General features: G+C 34.8%; 24 non-coding genes across 24 annotated transcripts; all 24 read left to right on the top strand.

Moving 5' to 3' along the window:
* The first annotated feature begins 198 nt into the window (after positions 1–198).
* On the top strand, positions 199–280 carry TRNAS-UGA (transfer RNA serine (anticodon UGA)). Its single transcript has one exon. It is a non-coding gene; the product is annotated as a tRNA-Ser (tRNA).
* Positions 281–1193: 913 nt separating this feature from the next.
* On the top strand, positions 1194–1275 carry TRNAS-CGA (transfer RNA serine (anticodon CGA)). Its single transcript has one exon. It is a non-coding gene; the product is annotated as a tRNA-Ser (tRNA).
* A 434-nt stretch (positions 1276–1709) lies between these two features.
* On the top strand, positions 1710–1791 carry TRNAS-UGA (transfer RNA serine (anticodon UGA)). The gene has a single exon. It is a non-coding gene; the product is annotated as a tRNA-Ser (tRNA).
* A 918-nt stretch (positions 1792–2709) lies between these two features.
* On the top strand, positions 2710–2791 carry TRNAS-CGA (transfer RNA serine (anticodon CGA)). Its single transcript has one exon. It is a non-coding gene; the product is annotated as a tRNA-Ser (tRNA).
* Positions 2792–3225: 434 nt separating this feature from the next.
* Positions 3226–3307, top strand: TRNAS-UGA (transfer RNA serine (anticodon UGA)). The gene has a single exon. It is a non-coding gene; the product is annotated as a tRNA-Ser (tRNA).
* Positions 3308–4216: 909 nt separating this feature from the next.
* Positions 4217–4298, top strand: TRNAS-UGA (transfer RNA serine (anticodon UGA)). Its single transcript has one exon. It is a non-coding gene; the product is annotated as a tRNA-Ser (tRNA).
* Positions 4299–5210: 912 nt separating this feature from the next.
* TRNAS-CGA (transfer RNA serine (anticodon CGA)) lies at positions 5211–5292 on the top strand. Its single transcript has one exon. It is a non-coding gene; the product is annotated as a tRNA-Ser (tRNA).
* Positions 5293–5725: 433 nt separating this feature from the next.
* Positions 5726–5807, top strand: TRNAS-UGA (transfer RNA serine (anticodon UGA)). The gene has a single exon. It is a non-coding gene; the product is annotated as a tRNA-Ser (tRNA).
* Positions 5808–8578: 2771 nt separating this feature from the next.
* On the top strand, positions 8579–8660 carry TRNAS-CGA (transfer RNA serine (anticodon CGA)). Its single transcript has one exon. It is a non-coding gene; the product is annotated as a tRNA-Ser (tRNA).
* A 433-nt stretch (positions 8661–9093) lies between these two features.
* Positions 9094–9175, top strand: TRNAS-UGA (transfer RNA serine (anticodon UGA)). The gene has a single exon. It is a non-coding gene; the product is annotated as a tRNA-Ser (tRNA).
* A 919-nt stretch (positions 9176–10094) lies between these two features.
* Positions 10095–10176, top strand: TRNAS-UGA (transfer RNA serine (anticodon UGA)). Its single transcript has one exon. It is a non-coding gene; the product is annotated as a tRNA-Ser (tRNA).
* A 434-nt stretch (positions 10177–10610) lies between these two features.
* Positions 10611–10692, top strand: TRNAS-UGA (transfer RNA serine (anticodon UGA)). Its single transcript has one exon. It is a non-coding gene; the product is annotated as a tRNA-Ser (tRNA).
* Positions 10693–11611: 919 nt separating this feature from the next.
* TRNAS-UGA (transfer RNA serine (anticodon UGA)) lies at positions 11612–11693 on the top strand. The gene has a single exon. It is a non-coding gene; the product is annotated as a tRNA-Ser (tRNA).
* Positions 11694–12127: 434 nt separating this feature from the next.
* Positions 12128–12209, top strand: TRNAS-UGA (transfer RNA serine (anticodon UGA)). Its single transcript has one exon. It is a non-coding gene; the product is annotated as a tRNA-Ser (tRNA).
* A 919-nt stretch (positions 12210–13128) lies between these two features.
* Positions 13129–13210, top strand: TRNAS-UGA (transfer RNA serine (anticodon UGA)). The gene has a single exon. It is a non-coding gene; the product is annotated as a tRNA-Ser (tRNA).
* A 919-nt stretch (positions 13211–14129) lies between these two features.
* Positions 14130–14211, top strand: TRNAS-CGA (transfer RNA serine (anticodon CGA)). Its single transcript has one exon. It is a non-coding gene; the product is annotated as a tRNA-Ser (tRNA).
* A 433-nt stretch (positions 14212–14644) lies between these two features.
* On the top strand, positions 14645–14726 carry TRNAS-UGA (transfer RNA serine (anticodon UGA)). The gene has a single exon. It is a non-coding gene; the product is annotated as a tRNA-Ser (tRNA).
* A 919-nt stretch (positions 14727–15645) lies between these two features.
* TRNAS-CGA (transfer RNA serine (anticodon CGA)) lies at positions 15646–15727 on the top strand. Its single transcript has one exon. It is a non-coding gene; the product is annotated as a tRNA-Ser (tRNA).
* Positions 15728–18693: 2966 nt separating this feature from the next.
* Positions 18694–18775, top strand: TRNAS-CGA (transfer RNA serine (anticodon CGA)). Its single transcript has one exon. It is a non-coding gene; the product is annotated as a tRNA-Ser (tRNA).
* A 434-nt stretch (positions 18776–19209) lies between these two features.
* Positions 19210–19291, top strand: TRNAS-UGA (transfer RNA serine (anticodon UGA)). Its single transcript has one exon. It is a non-coding gene; the product is annotated as a tRNA-Ser (tRNA).
* Positions 19292–20210: 919 nt separating this feature from the next.
* On the top strand, positions 20211–20292 carry TRNAS-CGA (transfer RNA serine (anticodon CGA)). Its single transcript has one exon. It is a non-coding gene; the product is annotated as a tRNA-Ser (tRNA).
* Positions 20293–21707: 1415 nt separating this feature from the next.
* TRNAS-CGA (transfer RNA serine (anticodon CGA)) lies at positions 21708–21789 on the top strand. The gene has a single exon. It is a non-coding gene; the product is annotated as a tRNA-Ser (tRNA).
* Positions 21790–22222: 433 nt separating this feature from the next.
* TRNAS-UGA (transfer RNA serine (anticodon UGA)) lies at positions 22223–22304 on the top strand. Its single transcript has one exon. It is a non-coding gene; the product is annotated as a tRNA-Ser (tRNA).
* A 919-nt stretch (positions 22305–23223) lies between these two features.
* TRNAS-CGA (transfer RNA serine (anticodon CGA)) lies at positions 23224–23305 on the top strand. Its single transcript has one exon. It is a non-coding gene; the product is annotated as a tRNA-Ser (tRNA).
* Positions 23306–23706: the final 401 nt, after the last annotated feature.

Raw genomic sequence — 23706 nt, 5'->3', positions numbered from 1 at the left:
AGACTCTGATTTATGTTTCACTAAGCTTAAGAGTAAATGTCCTTGACACTTACATGAGTCTATACTAGCTATTATTTTTTGCAAAGTTTAAGTATTAATATAGCAACAAAATGAGAAAAAGTCTATTGTTTTTTTCTGCCAACTAGAAATCTGAAACAATATATCTGCTCTCAATGTTTTCGGTAAACTGCTAGTCAGGTAGTTGTGGCCGAGTGGTTAAGGCGATGGACTTGAAATCCATTGGGGTCTCCCCGCATAGGTTCAAATCCTGCCAACTACGTGTTGCTTTTCAATCACATGGAAAGACTAGCTTATAAATCATTATAACTTCATTTTACATAAACCTCAACTACAGTAGGTGCTGTATTTTCCAAAATTGCATTTAATGTTACAGCCTTTAAGGAAATATTGTAACACGTTACCTCCACTTCAAGGAATAATTTATTTTATTTTATAACAGTAGTTTATTATGTCGACATGTAACTTTGGCCACGTGGTTGAGGTAATGAACTCATTCTCCATTAGGGTATACCCATTCAAAATCAAATCCTGCCAGATATGTGAAGTTTTTAAAGCTTGTTGCAAACATAATATACAATCAAGGTGAAGAAATCCAAAGAATTTTTTTTTCGAAGAATTGAACAAATCTTAGATAATCAACATCATTTTTCACAATGGATTTCTTTCTAAACCAGGTACTTTTAGAATATGAATACTTTCCTGTATTTATAAGAACATGCATAAGACTATATGTAAATATTTTCTATGGCAACACATGCATGCAGATACTTTCCAACTGGACTTAAATCTGCAGAAATATGTATGCTAATGAACTGATAATGGGATTGGAGAGTGTCATTTGTAAAAAATCCAAATAAAAAAAAGAATGACACCAATGAAAAATTGTATCCATCTTAAATAATAACTATTTGATGAAATATCAAGGAAACATGCAATGCATTTTACATAAACAGTGCATTTAAAATGTTGCTCTAAGACTCTGATTTATGTTTCACTAAGCTTAAGAGTAAATGTCCTTGACACTTACATGAGTCTATACTAGCTATTATTTTTTGCAAAGTTTAAGTATTAATATAAAAACAAAATGAGAAAAAGTCTATTGTTTTTTTCTGCCAACTAGAAATCTGAAACAATATATCTGCTCTCAATGTTTTCGGTAAACTGCTAGTCAGGTAGTTGTGGCCGAGTGGTTAAGGCGATGGACTCGAAATCCATTGGGGGTTCCCCGCGCAGGTTCAAATCCTGCCAACTACGTGTAACTTTTCAATCAAATGTAAATTTAAACTTCTAAATCATTAAAACTTACTTTTCCATATAACTCCACTAGGTGCTAAATTTTCCAAAATGGATTTTAAAGTTACAACTTTTAATGAAATGTTGTAACATGTTACCTCCATTTCAGCAAATTAAAAAAAAAATATAAATTTTTAACACCAAGTTATTATGTCTGTACTGTTCAGGTAGCTGTGGCCAAGTGCATGAGGTGATGGACTGTTTCATAATGCACAAGATTAAATGTCCTTGACGCCTACATTTTACATTAATCTATATCAGCTATTATATTTGCCAAAGTGTATCTGCTAATATAGCAAAAAAAACCTGTGTAAAATTGCATTGGTAATTTATTTCAACTAGAAATATGATTATTTATTATTGAGCTCAAATTTTTGAACGATACCACAAGTAAGGTAGTTGTGGCCGAGTGGTTAAGGCGATGGACTTGAAATCCATTGGGGTCTCCCCGCGTAGGTTCAAATCCTGCCAACTACGTGTTGCTTTTCAATCACATGGAAAGACTAGCTTATAAATCATTATAACTTCATTTTACATAAACCTCAACTACAGTAGGTGCTGTATTTTCCAAAATTGCATTTAATGTTACAGCCTTTAAGGAAATATTGTAACACGTTACCTCCACTTCAAGGAATAATTTATTTTATTTTATAACAGTAGTTTATTATGTCGACATTGTTCAGGTAACTTTGGCCACGTGGTTGAGGTAATGAACTCATTCTCCATTAGGGTATACCCATTCAAAATCAAATCCTGCCAGATATGTGAAGTTTTTAAAGCTTGTTGCAAACATAATATACAATCAAGGTGAAGAAATCCAAAGAATGTTTTATTGAAGAATTGAACAAATCTTAGATAATCAACATCATTTTTCACAATGGATTTCTTTCTAAACCAGGTACTTTTAGAATATGAATACTTTCCTGTATTTATAAGAACATGCATAAGACTATATGTAAATATTTTCTATGGCAACACATGCATGCAGATACTTTCCAACTGGACTTAAATCTGCAGAAATATGTATGCTAATGAACTGATAATGGGATTGGAGAGTGTCATTTGTAAAAATCCAAATAAAAAAAAGAATGACACCAATGAAAAATTGTATCCATCTTAAATAATAACTATTTGATGAAATATCAAGGAAACATGCAATGCATTTTACATAAACAGTGCATTTAAAATGTTGCTCTAAGACTCTGATTTATGTTTCACTAAGCTTAAGAGTAAATGTCCTTGACACTTAAATGAGTCTATACTAGCTATTATTTTTTGCAAAGTTTAAGTATTAATATAAAAACAAAATGAGAAAAAGTCTATTGTTTTTTTCTGCCAACTAGAAATCTGAAACAATATATCTGCTCTCAATGTTTTCGGTAAACTGCTAGTCAGGTAGTTGTGGCCGAGTGGTTAAGGTGATGGACTCGAAATCCATTGGGGGTTCCCCGCGCAGGTTCAAATCCTGCCAACTACATGTAACTTTCAATCAAATGTAAATTTAAACTTCTAAATCATTAAAACTTACTTTTCCATATAACTCCACTAGGTGCTAAATTTTCCAAAATGGATTTTAAAGTTACAACTTTTAATGAAATGTTGTAACATGTTACCTCCATTTCAGCAAATTAAAAAAAAAACTATAAATTTTTAACACCAAGTTATTATGTCTGTACTGTTTAGGTAGCTGTGGCCAAGTGCATGAGGTGATGGACTGTTTCATAATGCACAAGATTAAATGTCCTTGACGCCTACATTTTACATTAATTTATATCAGCTATTATATTTGCCAAAGTGTATCTGCTAATATAGCAAAAAAAACCTGTGTAAAATTGCATTGGTAATTTATTTCAACTAGAAATATGATTATTTATTATTGAGCTCAAATTTTTGAACTATGCCACAAGTAAGGTAGTTGTGGCCGAGTGGTTAATGCGATGGACTTGAAATCCATTGGGGTCTCCCCGCGTAGGTTCAAATCCTGCCAACTACGTGTTGCTTTTCAATCACATGGAAAGACTAGCTTATAAATCATTATAACTTCATTTTACATAAACCTCAACTACAGTAGGTGCTGTATTTTCCAAAATTGCATTTAATGTTACAGCCTTTAAGGAAATATTACCTCCACTTCAAGGAATAATTTATTTTATTTTATAACAGTAGTTTATTATGTCGACATTGTTCAGGTAACTTTGGCCACGTGGTTGAGGTAATGAACTCATTCTCCATTAGGGTATACCCATTCAAAATCAAATCCTGCCAGATATGTGAAGTTTTTAAAGCTTGTTGCAAACATAATATACAATCAAGGTGAAGAAATCCAAAGAATGTTTTATTGAAGAATTGAACAAATCTTAGATAATCAACATCATTTTTCACAATGGATTTCTTTCTAAACCAGGTACTTTTAGAATATGAATACTTTCCTGTATTTATAAGAACATGCATAAGACTATATGTAAATATTTTCTATGGCAACACATGCATGCAGATACTTTCCAACTGGACTTAAATCTGCAGAAATATGTATGCTAATGAACTGATAATGGGATTGGAGAGTGTCATTTGTAAAAAATCCAAATAAAAAAAAGAATGACACCAATGAAAAATTGTATCCATCTTAAATAATAACTATTTGATGAAATATCAAGGAAACATGCAATGCATTTTACATAAACAGTGCATTTAAAATGTTGCTCTAAGACTCTGATTTATGTTTCACTAAGCTTAAGAGTAAATGTCCTTGACACTTACATGAGTCTATACTAGCTATTATTTTTTGCAAAGTTTAAGTATTAATATAGCAACAAAATGAGAAAAAGTCTATTGTTTTTTTCTGCCAACTAGAAATCTGAAACAATATATCTGCTCTCAATGTTTTCGATAAACTGCTAGTCAGGTAGTTGTGGCCGAGTGGTTAAGGCGATGGACTTGAAATCCATTGGGGTCTCCCCGCATAGGTTCAAATCCTGCCAACTACGTGTTGCTTTTCAATCACATGGAAAGACTAGCTTATAAATCATTATAACTTCATTTTACATAAACCTCAACTACAGTAGGTGCTGTATTTTCCAAAATTGCATTTAATGTTACAGCCTTTAAGGAAATATTGTAACACGTTACCTCCACTTCAAGGAATAATTTATTTTATTTTATAACAGTAGTTTATTATGTCGACATGTAACTTTGGCCACGTGGTTGAGGTAATGAACTCATTCTCCATTAGGGTATACCCATTCAAAATCAAATCCTGCCAGATATGTGAAGTTTTTAAAGCTTGTTGCAAACATAATATACAATCAAGGTGAAGAAATCCAAAGAATGTTTTATTGAAGAATTGAACAAATCTTAGATAATCAACATCATTTTTCACAATGGATTTCTTTCTAAACCAGGTACTTTTAGAATATGAATACTTTCCTGTATTTATAAGAACATGCATAAGACTATATGTAAATATTTTCTATGGCAACACATGCATGCAGATACTTTCCAACTGGACTTAAATCTGCAGAAATATGTATGCTAATGAACTGATAATGGGATTGGAGAGTGTCATTTGTAAAAAATCCAAATAAAAAAAAGAATGACACCAATGAAAAATTGTATCCATCTTAAATAATAACTATTTGATGAAATATCAAGGAAACATGCAATGCATTTTACATAAACAGTGCATTTAAAATGTTGCTCTAAGACTCTGATTTATGTTTCACTAAGCTTAAGAGTAAATGTCCTTGACACTTACATGAGTCTATACTAGCTATTATTTTTTGCAAAGTTTAAGTATTAATATAAAAACAAAATGAGAAAAAGTCTATTGTTTTTTTCTGCCAACTAGAAATCTGAAACAATATATCTGCTCTCAATGTTTTCGGTAAACTGCTAGTCAGGTAGTTGTGGCCGAGTGGTTAAGGCGATGGACTCGAAATCCATTGGGGGTTCCCCGCGCAGGTTCAAATCCTGCCAACTACATGTAACTTTCAATCAAATGTAAATTTAAACTTCTAAATCATTAAAACTTACTTTTCCATATAACTCCACTAGGTGCTAAATTTTCCAAAATGGATTTTAAAGTTACAACTTTTAATGAAATGTTGTAACATGTTACCTCCATTTCAGCAAATTAAAAAAAAACTATAAATTTTTAACACCAAGTTATTATGTCTGTACTGTTTAGGTAGCTGTGGCCAAGTGCATGAGGTGATGGACTGTTTCATAATGCACAAGATTAAATGTCCTTGACGCCTACATTTTACATTAATCTATATCAGCTATTATATTTGCCAAAGTGTATCTGCTAATATAGCAAAAAAAACCTGTGTAAAATTGCATTGGTAATTTATTTCAACTAGAAATATGATTATTTATTATTGAGCTCAAATTTTTGAACGATACCACAAGTAAGGTAGTTGTGGCCGAGTGGTTAAGGCGATGGACTTGAAATCCATTGGGGTCTCCCCGCGTAGGTTCAAATCCTGCCAACTACGTGTTGCTTTTCAATCACATGGAAAGACTAGCTTATAAATCATTATAACTTCATTTTACATAAACCTCAACTACAGTAGGTGCTGTATTTTCCAAAATTGCATTTAATGTTACAGCCTTTAAGGAAATATTGTAACACGTTACCTCCACTTCAAGGAATAATTTATTTTATTTTATAACAGTAGTTTATTATGTCGACATTGTTCAGGTAACTTTGGCCACGTGGTTGAGGTAATGAACTCATTCTCCATTAGGGTATACCCATTCAAAATCAAATCCTGCCAGATATGTGAAGTTTTTAAAGCTTGTTGCAAACATAATCAGTGGCGTAACTATAAAATCTGCTCCCCCAAGCCAAAAAAGTTTCCTGCGCGCCCCCCCCCCCCCCAATAGCATTCTAGTGAAATAAACAGGGCTGTTCCTAGACAATATGTCACCCATCTTAATTTCCCTTAAACATTATGCCACACACAGTAATGTCCATTACACATTATGCCACTTATCACAATGACCATTACATAATATTTGACACACCGCAATGCCCATTAAACATGCCACATACCGCAATGCCCATTACACAATATGCCACACACCACAATGACCATTACATATGCCACCCACCGCAATGCCTATTACACAATATGTGACACTCCGTAATGCCCATTACACATGGGACACAAACCGTAACGCCACTTAAACGTTACGCCACACACCGTAATGTCCCTTACACTATACACCGGACACCGTAATGCCCCTGACTCTGTGCCACACATCATAATGCCACTAGTTTTATATATGTGTGTGTGTATATATAGTATGTGTATATATATATATATATATATATATATATATACACATACATACACACACACACAGGCATATATATATATATATATATATATATATGCGGTAATAAAGCAGCGTCACTCCTGGGGACCTGTAATAGTTTTTAGTGGTGATACAAAAACATAACAGCAGGTAACATGAACTACACTGCTTTATTACTCCTATTTATTAACCCATTGAAGGCACCCGGGGCACTTATCATCTGAGATAGTGAGTGCTGGATCTTTTCCATTATGTGTATAATTATTTATATATATATATATATATACAGGTTGGGAGATCCGCACTCCAATCCAGGGAAAATCAGCAGGGGGGTGCTCCTTAAGGAATCTCAATTCCAGATATATACACAAGTTCCAATGTAAGTCATTAGAGAGGGCACTCACCACTAGTTGCACACGAACAAATTTATTGTAGTTAATCGACTGGAGTCAGCATATTATGTCGACGTTTCGACCCCGGAGGGTCTTTTTCAAGACAGAGATCAGCACAAAGATGCGTCACCAAAGAGAGTCAAGTCTTGACTCTCTTTGGTGACGCATCTTTGTGCTGATCTCTGTCTTGAAAAAGACCCTCCGGGGTCGAAACGTCGACATAATATGCTGACTCCAGTCGATTAACTACAATAAATTTGTTCGTGTGCAACTAGTGGTGAGTGCCCTCTCTAATGACTTACATTGGAACTTGTGTATATATATATATATATATATATATATATATATATATATATATATATATACACACACACATATACATATATATATATATATATATATATATATATAGATAGAGAGAGGGATCTATATATATATATATATAGATATACATATATCTATATATATATCTATATAGATATATATATATATATCTATATAGATATATATATATATATCTATATAGATATATATAGATATATATAGATATACCCACACACTATAGATATACATATAACATCTCCATAAATAAAGCAAGTGAAGGGCGGGGGGGAGGACAGGCTGTAAAACTTTTAACTTACTGTACATTGATTGTCCAAGTCATGGCACTGCACAGCGCACTAACGTACCGCACACCCCAAACCAACCCTCAGGACAGCTGCTGTGCTGCCTGCTAGGGAGTCGGGGACCAGGGAGGAGGACAGACGGAGCCCTGAGCCATGGGAGGAGCTGCCCGCGGCGCGACAGCCCACCCGCGGCCATCTTGTTTTCTGGCAAAATGCCAGTTCGCCGCAGCTGACAGGTGCCCGCAGCCCACCAGCTGACAGGCGCCCACCACAGCGCTGCTCCTCCAAGCCACCGCGGGGGCTGCCTCACGGTGGTTACGCCACTGTATACAATCAAGGTGAAGAAATCCAAAGAATGTTTTATTGAAGAATTGAACAAATCTTAGATAATCAACATCATTTTTCACAATGGATTTCTTTCTAAACCAGGTACTTTTAGAATATGAATACTTTCCTGTATTTATAAGAACATGCATAAGACTATATGTAAATATTTTCTATGGCAACACATGCATGCAGATACTTTCCAACTGGACTTAAATCTGCAGAAATATGTATGCTAATGAACTGATAATGGGATTGGAGAGTGTCATTTGTAAAAAATCCAAATAAAAAAAAGAATGACACCAATGAAAAATTGTATCCATCTTAAATAATAACTATTTGATGAAATATCAAGGAAACATGCAATGCATTTTACATAAACAGTGCATTTAAAATGTTGCTCTAAGACTCTGATTTATGTTTCACTAAGCTTAAGAGTAAATGTCCTTGACACTTACATGAGTCTATACTAGCTATTATTTTTTGCAAAGTTTAAGTATTAATATAAAAACAAAATGAGAAAAAGTCTATTGTTTTTTTCTGCCAACTAGAAATCTGAAACAATATATCTGCTCTCAATGTTTTCGGGAAACTGCTAGTCAGGTAGTTGTGGCCGAGTGGTTAAGGCGATGGACTCGAAATCCATTGGGGGTTCCCCACGCAGGTTCAAATCCTGCCAACTACGTGTAACTTTCAATCAAATGTAAATTTAAACTTCTAAATCATTAAAACTTACTTTTCCATATAACTCCACTAGGTGCTAAATTTTCCAAAATGGATTTTAAAGTTACAACTTTTAATGAAATGTTGTAACATGTTACCTCCATTTCAGCAAATTAAAAAAAAAATATAAATTTTTAACACCAAGTTATTATGTCTGTACTGTTCAGGTAGCTGTGGCCAAGTGCATGAGGTGATGGACTGTTTCATAATGCACAAGATTAAATGTCCTTGACGCCTACATTTTACATTAATCTATATCAGCTATTATATTTGCCAAAGTGTATCTGCTAATATAGCAAAAAAAACCTGTGTAAAATTGCATTGGTAATTTATTTCAACTAGAAATATGATTATTTATTATTGAGCTCAAATTTTTGAACGATACCACAAGTAAGGTAGTTGTGGCCGAGTGGTTAAGGCGATGGACTTGAAATCCATTGGGGTCTCCCCGCGTAGGTTCAAATCCTGCCAACTACGTGTTGCTTTTCAATCACATGGAAAGACTAGCTTATAAATCATTATAACTTCATTTTACATAAACCTCAACTACAGTAGGTGCTGTATTTTCCAAAATTGCATTTAATGTTACAGCCTTTAAGGAAATATTGTAACACGTTACCTCCACTTCAAGGAATAATTTATTTTATTTTATAACAGTAGTTTATTATGTCGACATTGTTCAGGTAACTTTGGCCACGTGGTTGAGGTAATGAACTCATTCTCCATTAGGGTATACCCATTCAAAATCAAATCCTGCCAGATATGTGAAGTTTTTAAAGCTTGTTGCAAACATAATATACAATCAAGGTGAAGAAATCCAAAGAATGTTTTATTGAAGAATTGAACAAATCTTAGATAATTAACATCATTTTTCACAATGGATTTCTTTCTAAACCAGGTACTTTTAGAATATGAATACTTTCCTGTATTTATAAGAACATGCATAAGACTATATGTAAATATTTTCTATGGCAACACATGCATGCAGATACTTTCCAACTGGACTTAAATCTGCAGAAATATGTATGCTAATGAACTGATAATGGGATTGGAGAGTGTCATTTGTAAAAAATCCAAATAAAAAAAAGAATGACACCAATGAAAAATTGTATCCATCTTAAATAATAACTATTTGATGAAATATCAAGGAAACATGCAATGCATTTTACATAAACAGTGCATTTAAAATGTTGCTCTAAGACTCTGATTTATGTTTCACTAAGCTTAAGAGTAAATGTCCTTGACACTTACATGAGTCTATACTAGCTATTATTTTTTGCAAAGTTTAAGTATTAATATAGCAACAAAATGAGAAAAAGTCTATTGTTTTTTTCTGCCAACTAGAAATCTGAAACAATATATCTGCTCTCAATGTTTTCGGTAAACTGCTAGTCAGGTAGTTGTGGCTGAGTGGTTAAGGCGATGGACTTGAAATCCATTGGGGGTTCCCCGCGCAGGTTCAAATCCTGCCAACTACGTGTAACTTTTCAATCAAATGTAAATTTAAACTTCTAAATCTTTAAAACTTACTTTTCCATATAACTCCACTAGGTGCTAAATTTTCCAAAATGGATTTTAAAGTTACAACTTTTAATGAAATGTTGTAACATGTTACCTCCAATTCAGCAAATTAAAAAAAAACTATACATTTTTAACACCAAGTTATTATGTCTGTACTGTTCAGGTAGCTGTGGCCAAGTGCATGAGGTGATGGACTGTTTCATAATGCACAAGATTAAATGTCCTTGACGCCTACATTTTACATTAATCTATATCAGCTATTATATTTGCCAAAGTGTATCTGCTAATATAGCAAAAAAAACCTGTGTAAAATTGCATTGGTTATTTATTTCAACTAGAAATATGATTATTTATTATTGAGCTCAAATTTTTGAACTATGCCACAAGTAAGGTAGTTGTGGCCGAGTGGTTAAGGCGATGGACTTGAAATCCATTGGGGTGTCCCCGCTTAGGTTCAAATCCTACCAACTACGTCTTGCTTTTCGATCACATGGAAAGACTAGCTTATAAATCATTATAACTTCATTTTACATAAACCTCAACTACAGTAGGTGCTGTATTTTCCAAAATTGCATTTAATGTTACAGCCTTTAAGGAAATATTGTAACACGTTACCTCCACTTCAAGGAATAATTTATTTTATTTTATAACAGTAGTTTATTATGTCGACATTGTTCAGGTAACTTTGGCCACGTGGTTGAGGTAATGAACTCATTCTCCATTAGGGTATACCCATTCAAAATCAAATCCTGCCAGATATGTGAAGTTTTTAAAGCTTGTTGCAAACATAATATACAATCAAGGTGAAGAAATCCAAAGAATGTTTTATTGAAGAATTGAACAAATCTTAGATAATTAACATCATTTTTCACAATGGATTTCTTTCTAAACCAGGTACTTTTAGAATATGAATACTTTCCTGTATTTATAAGAACATGCATAAGACTATATGTAAATATTTTCTATGGCAACACATGCATGCAGATACTTTCCAACTGGACTTAAATCTGCAGAAATATGTATGCTAATGAACTGATAATGGGATTGGAGAGTGTCATTTGTAAAAAATCCAAATAAAAAAAAGAATGACACCAATGAAAAATTGTATCCATCTTAAATAATAACTATTTGATGAAATATCAAGGAAACATGCAATGCATTTTACATAAACAGTGCATTTAAAATGTTGCTCTAAGACTCTGATTTATGTTTCACTAAGCTTAAGAGTAAATGTCCTTGACACTTACATGAGTCTATACTAGCTATTATTTTTTGCAAAGTTTAAGTATTAATATAGCAACAAAATGAGAAAAAGTCTATTGTTTTTTTCTGCCAACTAGAAATCTGAAACAATATATCTGCTCTCAATGTTTTCGGTAAACTGCTAGTCAGGTAGTTGTGGCTGAGTGGTTAAGGCGATGGACTTGAAATCCATTGGGGGTTCCCCGCGCAGGTTCAAATCCTGCCAACTACGTGTAACTTTTCAATCAAATGTAAATTTAAACTTCTAAATCTTTAAAACTTACTTTTCCATATAACTCCACTAGGTGCTAAATTTTCCAAAATGGATTTTAAAGTTACAACTTTTAATGAAATGTTGTAACATGTTACCTCCAATTCAGCAAATTAAAAAAAAACTATACATTTTTAACACCAAGTTATTATGTCTGTACTGTTCAGGTAGCTGTGGCCAAGTGCATGAGGTGATGGACTGTTTCATAATGCACAAGATTAAATGTCCTTGACGCCTACATTTTACATTAATCTATATCAGCTATTATATTTGCCAAAGTGTATCTGCTAATATAGCAAAAAAAACCTGTGTAAAATTGCATTGGTTATTTATTTCAACTAGAAATATGATTATTTATTATTGAGCTCAAATTTTTGAACTATGCCACAAGTAAGGTAGTTGTGGCCGAGTGGTTAAGGCGATGGACTTGAAATCCATTGGGGTGTCCCCGCTTAGGTTCAAATCCTACCAACTACGTCTTGCTTTTCGATCACATGGAAAGACTAGCTTATAAATCATTATAACTTCATTTTACATAAACCTCAACTACAGTAGGTGCTGTATTTTCCAAAATTGCATTTAATGTTACAGCCTTTAAGGAAATATTGTAACACGTTACCTCCACTTCAAGGAATAATTTATTTTATTTTATAACAGTAGTTTATTATGTCGACATTGTTCAGGTAACTTTGGCCACGTGGTTGAGGTAATGAACTCATTCTCCATTAGGGTATACCCATTCAAAATCAAATCCTGCCAGATATGTGAAGTTTTTAAAGCTTGTTGCAAACATAATATACAATCAAGGTGAAGAAATCCAAAGAATGTTTTATTGAAGAATTGAACAAATCTTAGATAATCAACATCATTTTTCACAATGGATTTCTTTCTAAACCAGGTACTTTTAGAATATGAATACTTTCCTGTATTTATAAGAACATGCATAAGACTATATGTAAATATTTTCTATGGCAACACATGCATGCAGATACTTTCCAACTGGACTTAAATCTGCAGAAATATGTATGCTAATGAACTGATAATGGGATTGGAGAGTGTCATTTGTAAAAAATCCAAATAAAAAAAAGAATGACACCAATGAAAAATTGTATCCATCTTAAATAATAACTATTTGATGAAATATCAAGGAAACATGCAATGCATTTTACATAAACAGTGCATTTAAAATGTTGCTCTAAGACTCTGATTTATGTTTCACTAAGCTTAAGAGTAAATGTCCTTGACACTTACATGAGTCTATACTAGCTATTATTTTTTGCAAAGTTTAAGTATTAATATAGCAACAAAATGAGAAAAAGTCTATTGTTTTTTTCTGCCAACTAGAAATCTGAAACAATATATCTGCTCTCAATGTTTTCGGTAAACTGCTAGTCAGGTAGTTGTGGCCGAGTGGTTAAGGCGATGGACTTGAAATCCATTGGGGTCTCCCCGCGTAGGTTCAAATCCTGCCAACTACGTGTTGCTTTTCAATCACATGGAAAGACTAGCTTATAAATCATTATAACTTCATTTTACATAAACCTCAACTACAGTAGGTGCTGTATTTTCCAAAATTGCATTTAATGTTACAGCCTTTAAGGAAATATTGTAACACGTTACCTCCACTTCAAGGAATAATTTATTTTATTTTATAACAGTAGTTTATTATGTCGACATTGTTCAGGTAACTTTGGCCACGTGGTTGAGGTAATGAACTCATTCTCCATTAGGGTATACCCATTCAAAATCAAATCCTGCCAGATATGTGAAGTTTTTAAAGCTTGTTGCAAACATAATATACAATCAAGGTGAAGAAATCCAAAAAATGTTTTATTGAAGAATTGAACAAATCTTAGATAATCAACATCATTTTTCACAATGGATTTCTTTCTAAACCAGGTACTTTTAGAATATGAATACTTTCCTGTATTTATAAGAACATGCATAAGACTATATGTAAATATTTTCTATGGCAACACATGCATGCAGATACTTTCCAACTGGACTTAAATCTGCAGAAATATGTATGCTAATGAACTGATAATGGGATTGGAGAGTGTCATTTGTAAAAAATCCAAATAAAAAAAAGAATGACACCAATGAAAAATTGTATCCATCTTAAATAATAACTATTTGATGAAATATCAAGGAAACATGCAATGCATTTTACATAAACAGTGCATTTAAAATGTTGCTCTAAGACTCTGATTTATGTTTCACTAAGCTTAAGAGTAAATGTCCTTGACACTTACATGAGTCTATACTAGCTATTATTTTTTGCAAAGTTTAAGTATTAATATAAAAACAAAATGAGAAAAAGTCTATTGTTTTTTTCTGCCAACTAGAAATCTGAAACAATATATCTGCTCTCAATGTTTTCGGTAAACTGCTAGTCAGGTAGTTGTGGCCGAGTGGTTAAGGCGATGGACTCGAAATCCATTGGGGGTTCCCCGCGCAGGTTCAAATCCTGCCAACTACGTGTAACTTTCAATCAAATGTAAATTTAAACTTCTAAATCATTAAAACTTACTTTTCCATATAACTCCACTAGGTGCTAAATTTTCCAAAATGGATTTTAAAGTTACAACTTTTAATGAAATGTTGTAACATGTTACCTCCATTTCAGCAAATAAAAAAAAAACTATAAATTTTTAACACCAAGTTATTATGTCTGTACTGTTCAGGTAGCTGTGGCCAAGTGCATGAGGTGATGGACTGTTTCATAATGCACAAGATTAAATGTCCTTGACGCCTACATTTTACATTAATCTATATCAGCTATTATATTTGCCAAAGTGTATCTGCTAATATAGCAAAAAAAACCTGTGTAAAATTGCATTGGTAATTTATTTCAACTAGAAATATGATTATTTATTATTGAGCTCAAATTTTTGAACGATACCACAAGTAAGGTAGTTGTGGCCGAGTGGTTAAGGCGATGGACTTGAAATCCATTGGGGTCTCCCCGCGTAGGTTCAAATCCTGCCAACTACGTGTTGCTTTTCAATCACATGGAAAGACTAGCTTATAAATCATTATAACTTCATTTTACATAAACCTCAACTACAGTAGGTGCTGTATTTTCCAAAATTGCATTTAATGTTACAGCCTTTAAGGAAATATTGTAACACGTTACCTCCACTTCAAGGAATAATTTATTTTATTTTATAACAGTAGTTTATTATGTCGACATTGTTCAGGTAACTTTGGCCACGTGGTTGAGGTAATGAACTCATTCTCCATTAGGGTATACCCATTCAAAATCAAATCCTGCCAGATATGTGAAGTTTTTAAAGCTTGTTGCAAACATAATATACAATCAAGGTGAAGAAATCCAAAGAATGTTTTATTGAAGAATTGAACAAATCTTAGATAATTAACATCATTTTTCACAATGGATTTCTTTCTAAACCAGGTACTTTTAGAATATGAATACTTTCCTGTATTTATAAGAACATGCATAAGACTATATGTAAATATTTTCTATGGCAACACATGCATGCAGATACTTTCCAACTGGACTTAAATCTGCAGAAATATGTATGCTAATGAACTGATAATGGGATTGGAGAGTGTCATTTGTAAAAAATCCAAATAAAAAAAAGAATGACACCAATGAAAAATTGTATCCATCTTAAATAATAACTATTTGATGAAATATCAAGGAAACATGCAATGCATTTTACATAAACAGTGCATTTAAAATGTTGCTCTAAGACTCTGATTTATGTTTCACTAAGCTTAAGAGTAAATGTCCTTGACACTTACATGAGTCTATACTAGCTATTATTTTTTGCAAAGTTTAAGTATTAATATAGCAACAAAATAAGAAAAAGTCTATTGTTTTTTTCTGCCAACTAGAAATCTGAAACAATATATCTGCTCTCAATGTTTTCGGTAAACTGCTAGTCAGGTAGTTGTGGCTGAGTGGTTAAGGCGATGGACTCGAAATCCATTGGGGGTTCCCCGCGCAGGTTCAAATCCTGCCAACTACGTGTAACTTTTCAATCAAATGTAAATTTAAACTTCTAAATCTTTAAAACTTACTTTTCCATATAACTCCACTAGGTGCTAAATTTTCACTCTCCGACATGCGGCGTCTTGGACATAGTCACGCCATTCATTAAGAGCCACCTGCCATTCCGTCCGGTCCACCTCCTGCCCGCTAGACACATAGTTATTTTCAAGTTCCCCTGCCCTGCCCTCCAATCTATCCGACTCCCCCCGATATTTCTTTTTTACATAGGCAATCTTCTTGATGAGCACCCCCCTCACATAGGCTTTAAAGGAGTCCCATACGATGGAATCACATGCCGTACCCGAGTTCAGCTGAAAAAACTCTCCCATTAACTGCTCCACTTCCTCCCCCTCGCCCATTTGTGTAAGCCAGAAAGGCTGCAATTTCCAACTCCTGTATCCAGCCTGCTTAGCCAGTTCCAGGACCAACATAATCGGGGAATGGTCCGAAATACCACGTGACTTGTATTCGACCAACTGAACTTTGTTCAAAAGGTCTTTGGACAGAAACACTAAATCCAACCGCGAGAATACCCCATATGAGTCAGAGTAGCATGAGAATTGTTTACGATCGGGATATTTTAGCCTCCACGGGTCCCACCAACCCACCTCCTGGATGAAATCCCTAAACTTACTGCCCTCATGCGTCGGCTGCACACCAGGCCTCCATCTATCTAGTCTAGAATCTAGGACTTTATTGAAGTCGCCAAGGCATACAACCGAGGCACGAGGGAAGCAAGCCGCAAATTCCACTGCTTTCTTGATAACGTCATAGGAAAAAGGGGGAGGAATGTAGACCGCCAATATACACAGCTGAATTTGATCGATACGGCCCTCCATAAAAATATACCGCCCTCCCGGATCAATTTGATGGCTACCGAGAGAGAATGCTAAGGACTTCTTAATTAGTATAGCAACCCCCCTAGACATATTTGTAAATGGGGCATGAATGACTGAACCAATCCAGGGCCGTTTCAGGGCGGAAGACTTTTCAACACACAAGTGGGTCTCTTGGAGGCATATTATCTCTGCCTCATACTTCCTACATTGACCCAAAACAGTCGCCCTCTTGACCCTGTCATTCAGGCCCCTGACATTCCATGACAAAAACCGCACTCCCATAAGGATTCAGAAAAATTATTTTCCACCACAGCCAGTAACAATAGTAACGATCCCAACAACAGATCTAAACATTCTTGGAGGTGACCGGACCACGTAGGTTTCCCAACACACTTAAAACATACAAATACACAACCCCCACCCTCCTCCCCCCTCCCTGTAAGCCCATCCGAGGGCATACCTACCCCAAATCAACACGTACCCCCCCCCCCTTTTTTTTTGAGGCTTAGTCTACCAACCACAAAAAGACCCCTCCCAACTCCCCCCTTCCCCCGGCCTAATTTACTATCAGACCACCAGCGAAGCCAATATCAAAACATAGCCCCCCAAGTCACCACATAGGGAACCCCCCCACCGGATTAGCTAACCAAAACTTGACGCTTTCCTGGATATGAGCGGTCTAGCCATTCCGCAACATCACCTGGGGAGAAGAAAATGTTAGACACACCATCAACCACCACTCTCAGTTTGGAGGGATATAACATATTAAACTGAATGTTCAAGTCTCGCAAGCGGGCCTTAACCAACTTGAACCTCATTCTATCCCTCTGGACCTCCAAGGGAAAATCGGGAAAAGTGGAAATCTTCTTCCCATTATATCCCAAGTCCCCCTTGTCCCTGGCCAGCTGCAAAAGAGTATCTCTGTCCTTGAAATGTAAGAACTTGGCAATGATTATTCGTGGTAATGCCCCTGGCACAGGGGGTCTCCCTGGAATACGGTGGGCCCGCTCAATCGCAAACTGGGGGGAAAAAGCCTGTCTTCCAAACATTTGGACCAGCCAGTCCTCTAGAAACTTTTCCGGCTCTTTGCCCTCAACTCTTTCGTCGAAACCTAGGAATCGTACGTTGCTCCTTCGCAACCGCCCTTCCATATCCGTAAGTTTTAACTTCAACTCCCCCACTTGTGAAGAGATGCTTTTAATTTGTGAGTTTAGAGGGGTGGTCATATCCTCTAGGGATGAAATACGGGCCTCGACCTCTGTCATACGTTCTCTCATTTTTTCAGCGTCTTGTCGAATTAACATAATGTCCGACTGTACCTTGCCCAGCTGTTCAGCAAGGCGGGTTTCACATTTATTTATAGCTTCAATAACCTGCTGCAAGGTAACGTCCGGCGTAGCCTGGGCACCATCTCCCTTACTGGGGGAGGATGTGGGGGTTGATGTACGAGAGCTACCTCCCAGCTGGGTTTGAACCTGGGTTCTGGCGTACCTCTCCAGCCTGGCAGCGGCCGCCGTTTGCCCTGTCTTTCCCATACTCATCAATCAAAACTGGAGCCGCCTGCTTCCCTGATAATATAAGTGATAGTCACTAACACCAGCCTTAAACCGCACACACCGTTAGCCCAGAGAATACAATGGGCAGGGGGCCAGTGTCACAGTCCAGGGTTATTATGCTCTAACCAGCTTTATCACGCCCTAGTTCCCCGGAGGTGCCAGTTATTTTTATGGTCACCGACTCATAAGGGCATAGTGGGTCCGGTCTGTGCACCCTACATCCGTTTATCACACTGAATCAGGGCACTCACGGTTACAGCAGACACCGAATGGCGGCCACAATCTTCAGGCACGGCAGTCACAAACTTCGAGCTGACCAAACACCACGCCAGGCTATGAGTCACGCAATAATTCTTCCACTGGGGGGCAGATCACGGGCTATTCGGGCACCCGGGATCCAGGCTGGGATGTCCTCGCATACGCCAGCTGCACTGGAGAGATGCCGCTCACGTGGACGCCAAATGTCCCGTGCTTTCAGCAGGCGCGTGCTGATGATGTGTCCACGTGCGGCTCTCTGCTCTCAATGTTTTCGGTAAACTGCTAGTCAGGTAGTTGTGGCCGAGTGGTTAAGGTGATGGACTCGAAATCCATTGGGGGTTCCCCGCGCAGGTTCAAATCCTGCCAACTACATGTAACTTTTCAATCAAATGTAAATTTAAACTTCTAAATCATTAAAACTTACTTTTCCATATAACTCCACTAGGTGCTAAATTTTCCAAAATGGATTTTAAAGTTACAACTTTTAATGAAATGTTGTAACATGTTACCTCCATTTCAGCAAATTAAAAAAAAACTATAAATTTTTAACACCAAGTTATTATGTCTGTACTGTTCAGGTAGCTGTGGCCAAGTGCATGAGGTGATGGACTGTTTCATAATGCACAAGATTAAATGTCCTTGACGCCTACATTTTACATTAATCTATATCAGCTATTATATTTGCCAAAGTGTATCTGCTAAAATAGCAAAAAAAACCTGTGTAAAATTGCATTGGTAATTTATTTCAACTAGAAATATGATTATTTATTATTGAGCTCAAATTTTTGAACTATGCCACAAGTAAGGTAGTTGTGGCCGAGTGGTTAAGGCGATGGAATTGAAATCCATTGGGGTCTCCCCGCGTAGGTTCAAATCCTGCCAACTACGTGTTGCTTTTCAATCACATGGAAAGACTAGCTTATAAATCATTATAACTTCATTTTACATAAACCTCAACTACAGTAGGTGCTGTATTTTCCAAAATTGCATTTAATGTTACAGCCTTTAAGGAAATATTGTAACACGTTACCTCCACTTCAAGGAATAATTTATTTTATTTTATAACAGTAGTTTATTATGTCGACATTGTTCAGGTAACTTTGGCCACGTGGTTGAGGTAATGAACTCATTCTCCATTAGGGTATACCCATTCAAAATCAAATCCTGCCAGATATGTGAAGTTTTTAAAGCTTGTTGCAAACATAATATACAATCAAGGTGAAGAAATCCAAAGAATGTTTTATTGAAGAATTGAACAAATCTTAGATAATCAACATCATTTTTCACAATGGATTTCTTTCTAAACCAGGTACTTTTAGAATATGAATACTTTCCTGTATTTATAAGAACATGCATAAGACTATATGTAAATATTTTCTATGGCAAAACATGCATGCAGATACTTTCCAACTGGACTTAAATCTGCAGAAATATGTATGCTAATGAACTGATAATGGGATTGGAGAGTGTCATTTGTAAAAAATCCAAATAAAAAAAAGAATGACACCAATGAAAAATTGTATCCATCTTAAATAATAACTATTTGATGAAATATCAAGGAAACATGCAATGCATTTTACATAAACAGTGCATTTAAAATGTTGCTCTAAGACTCTGATTTATGTTTCACTAAGCTTAAGAGTAAATGTCCTTGACACTTACATGAGTCTATACTAGCTATTATTTTTTGCAAAGTTTAAGTATTAATATAAAAACAAAATGAGAAAAAGTCTATTGTTTTTTTCTGCCAACTAGAAATCTGAAACAATATATCTGCTCTCAATGTTTTCGGTAAACTGCTAGTCAGGTAGTTGTGGCTGAGTGGTTAAGGCGATGGACACGAAATCCATTGGGGGTTCCCCGCGCAGGTTCAAATCCTGCCAACTACATGTAACTTTTCAATCAAATGTAAATTTAAACTTCTAAATCTTTAAAACTTACTTTTCCATATAACTCCACTAGGTGCTAAATTTTCCAAAATGGATTTTAAAGTTACAACTTTTAATGAAATGTTGTAACATGTTACCTCCATTTCAGCAAATTAAAAAAAAACTATAAATTTTTAACACCAAGTTATTATGTCTGTACTGTTCAGGTAGCTGTGGCCAAGTGCATGAGGTGATGGACTGTTTCATAATGCACAAGATTAAATGTCCTTGACGCCTACATTTTACATTAATCTATATCAGCTATTATATTTGCCAAAGTGTATCTGCTAATATAGCAAAAAAAAACTGTGTAAAATTGCATTGGTAATTTATTTCAACTAGAAATATGATTATTTATTATTGAGCTCAAATTTTTGAACTATGCCACAAGTAAGGTAGTTGTGGCCGAGTGGTTAAGGCGATGGACTTGAAATCCATTGGGGTCCTGCCAACTACGTGTTGCTTTTCAATTACATGGAAAGACTAGCTTATAAATCATTATAACTTCATTTTACATAAACCTCAACTACAGTAGGTGCTGTATTTTCCAAAATTGCATTTAATGTTACAGCCTTTAAGGAAATATTGTAACACGTTACCTCCACTTCAAGGAATAATTTATTTTATTTTATAACAGTAGTTTATTATGTCGACATTGTTCAGGTAACTTTGGCCACGTGGTTGAGGTAATGAACTCATTCTCCATTAGGGTATACCCATTCAAAATCAAATCCTGCCAGATATGTGAAGTTTTTAAAGCTTGTTGCAAACATAATATACAATCAAGGTGAAGAAATCCAAAGAATGTTTTATTGAAGAATTGAACAAATCTTAGATAATCAACATCATTTTTCACAATGGATTTCTTTCTAAACCAGGTACTTTTAGAATATGAATACTTTCCTGTATTTATAAGAACATGCATAAGACTATATGTAAATATTTTCTATGGCAACACATGCATGCAGATACTTTCCAACTGGACTTAAATCTGCAGAAATATGTATGCTAATGAACTGATAATGGGATTGGAGAGTGTCATTTGTAAAAAATCCAAATAAAAAAAAGAATGACACCAATGAAAAATTGTATCCATCTTAAATAATAACTATTTGATGAAATATCAAGGAAACATGCAATGCATTTTACATAAACAGTGCATTTAAAATGTTGCTCTAAGACTCTGATTTATGTTTCACTAAGCTTAAGAGTAAATGTCCTTGACACTTACATGAGTCTATACTAGCTATTATTTTTTGCAAAGTTTAAGTATTAATATAGCAACAAAATGAGAAAAAGTCTATTGTTTTTTTCTGCCAACTAGAAATCTGAAACAATATATCTGCTCTCAATGTTTTAGGTAAACTGCTAGTCAGGTAGTTGTGGCCGAGTGGTTAAGGCGATGGACTCGAAATCCATTGGGGGTTCCCCGCGCAGGTTCAAATCCTGCCAACTACGTGTAACTTTCAATCAAATGTAAATTTAAACTTCTAAATCATTAAAACTTACTTTTCCATATAACTCCACTAGGTGCTAAATTTTCCAAAATGGATTTTAAAGTTACAACTTTTAATGAAATGTTGTAACATGTTACCTCCATTTCAGCAAATTAAAAAAAAACTATAAATTTTTAACACCAAGTTATTATGTCTGTACTGTTCAGGTAGCTGTGGCCAAGTGCATGAGGTGATGGACTGTTTCATAATGCACAAGATTAAATGTCCTTGACGCCTACATTTTACATTAATCTATATCAGCTATTATATTTGCCAAAGTGTATCTGCTAATATAGCAAAAAAAAACTGTGTAAAATTGCATTGGTAATTTATTTCAACTAGAAATATGATTATTTATTATTGAGCTCAAATTTTTGAACTATGCCACAAGTAAGGTAGTTGTGGCCGAGTGGTTAAGGCGATGGACTTGAAATCCATTGGGGTCTCCCTGCGTAGGTTCAAATCCTGCCAACTACGTGTTGCTTTTCAATCACATGGAAAGACTAGCTTATAAATCATTATAACTTCATTTTACATAAACCTCAACTACAGTAGGTGCTGTATTTTCCAAAATTGCATTTAATGTTACAGCCTTTAAGGAAATATTGTAACACGTTACCTCCACTTCAAGGAATAATTTATTTTATTTTATAACAGTAGTTTATTATGTCGACATTGTTCAGGTAACTTTGGCCACGTGGTTGAGGTAATGAACTCATTCTCCATTAGGGTATACCCATTCAAAATCAAATCCTGCCAGATATGTGAAGTTTTTAAAGCTTGTTGCAAACATAATATACAATCAAGGTGAAGAAATCCAAAGAATGTTTTATTGAAGAATTGAACAAATCTTAGATAATCAACATAATTTTTCACAATGGATTTCTTTCTAAACCAGGTACTTTTAGAATATGAATACTTTCCTGTATTTATAAGAACATGCATAAGACTATATGTAAATATTTTCTATGGCAACACATGCATGCAGATACTTTCCAACTGGACTTAAATCTGCAGAAATATGTATGCTAATGAACTGATAATGGGATTGGAGAGTGTCATTTGTAAAAAATCCAAATAAAAAAAAGAATGACACCAATGAAAAATTGTATCCATCTTAAATAATAACTATTTGATGAAATATCAAGGAAACATGCAATGCATTTTACATAAACAGTGCATTTAAAATGTTGCTCTAAGACTCTGATTTATGTTTCACTAAGCTTAAGAGTAAATGTCCTTGACACTTACATGAGTCTATACTAGCTATTATTTTTTGCAAAGTTTAAGTATTAATATAAAAACAAAATAAGAAAAAGTCTATTGTTTTTTTCTGCCAACTAGAAATCTGAAACAATATATCTGCTCTCAATGTTTTCGGTAAACTGCTAGTCAGGTAGTTGTGGCCGAGTGGTTAAGGTGATGTACTCGAAATCCATTGGGGGTTCCCCGCGCAGGTTCAAATCCTGCCAACTACGTGTAACTTTTCAATCAAATGTAAATTTAAACTTCTAAATCATTAAAACTTACTTTTCCATATAACTCCACTAGGTGCTAAATTTTCCAAAATGGATTTTAAAGTTACAACTTTTAATGAAATGTTGTAACATGTTACCTCCATTTCAGCAAATTAAAAAAAAACTATAAATTTTTAACACCAAGTTATTATGTCTGTACTGTTCAGGTAGCTGTGGCCAAGTGCATGAGGTGATGGACTGTTTCATAATGCACAAGATTAAATGTCCTTGACGCCTACATTTTACATTAATCTATATCAGCTATTATATTTGCCAAAGTGTATCTGCTAATATAGCAAAAAAAACCTGTGTAAAATTGCATTGGTAATTTATTTCAACTAGAAATATGATTATTTATTATT

This window comes from Crinia signifera, chromosome 11, assembly GCF_055691185.1.
Source record: "Crinia signifera chromosome 11, ASM5569118v1, whole genome shotgun sequence".
NCBI classification, from domain to species: domain Eukaryota; kingdom Metazoa; phylum Chordata; class Amphibia; order Anura; family Myobatrachidae; genus Crinia; species Crinia signifera.
Note: the sequence above shows the minus strand (reverse complement) of the source record. Positions and strands in the feature narration are given on the sequence as shown.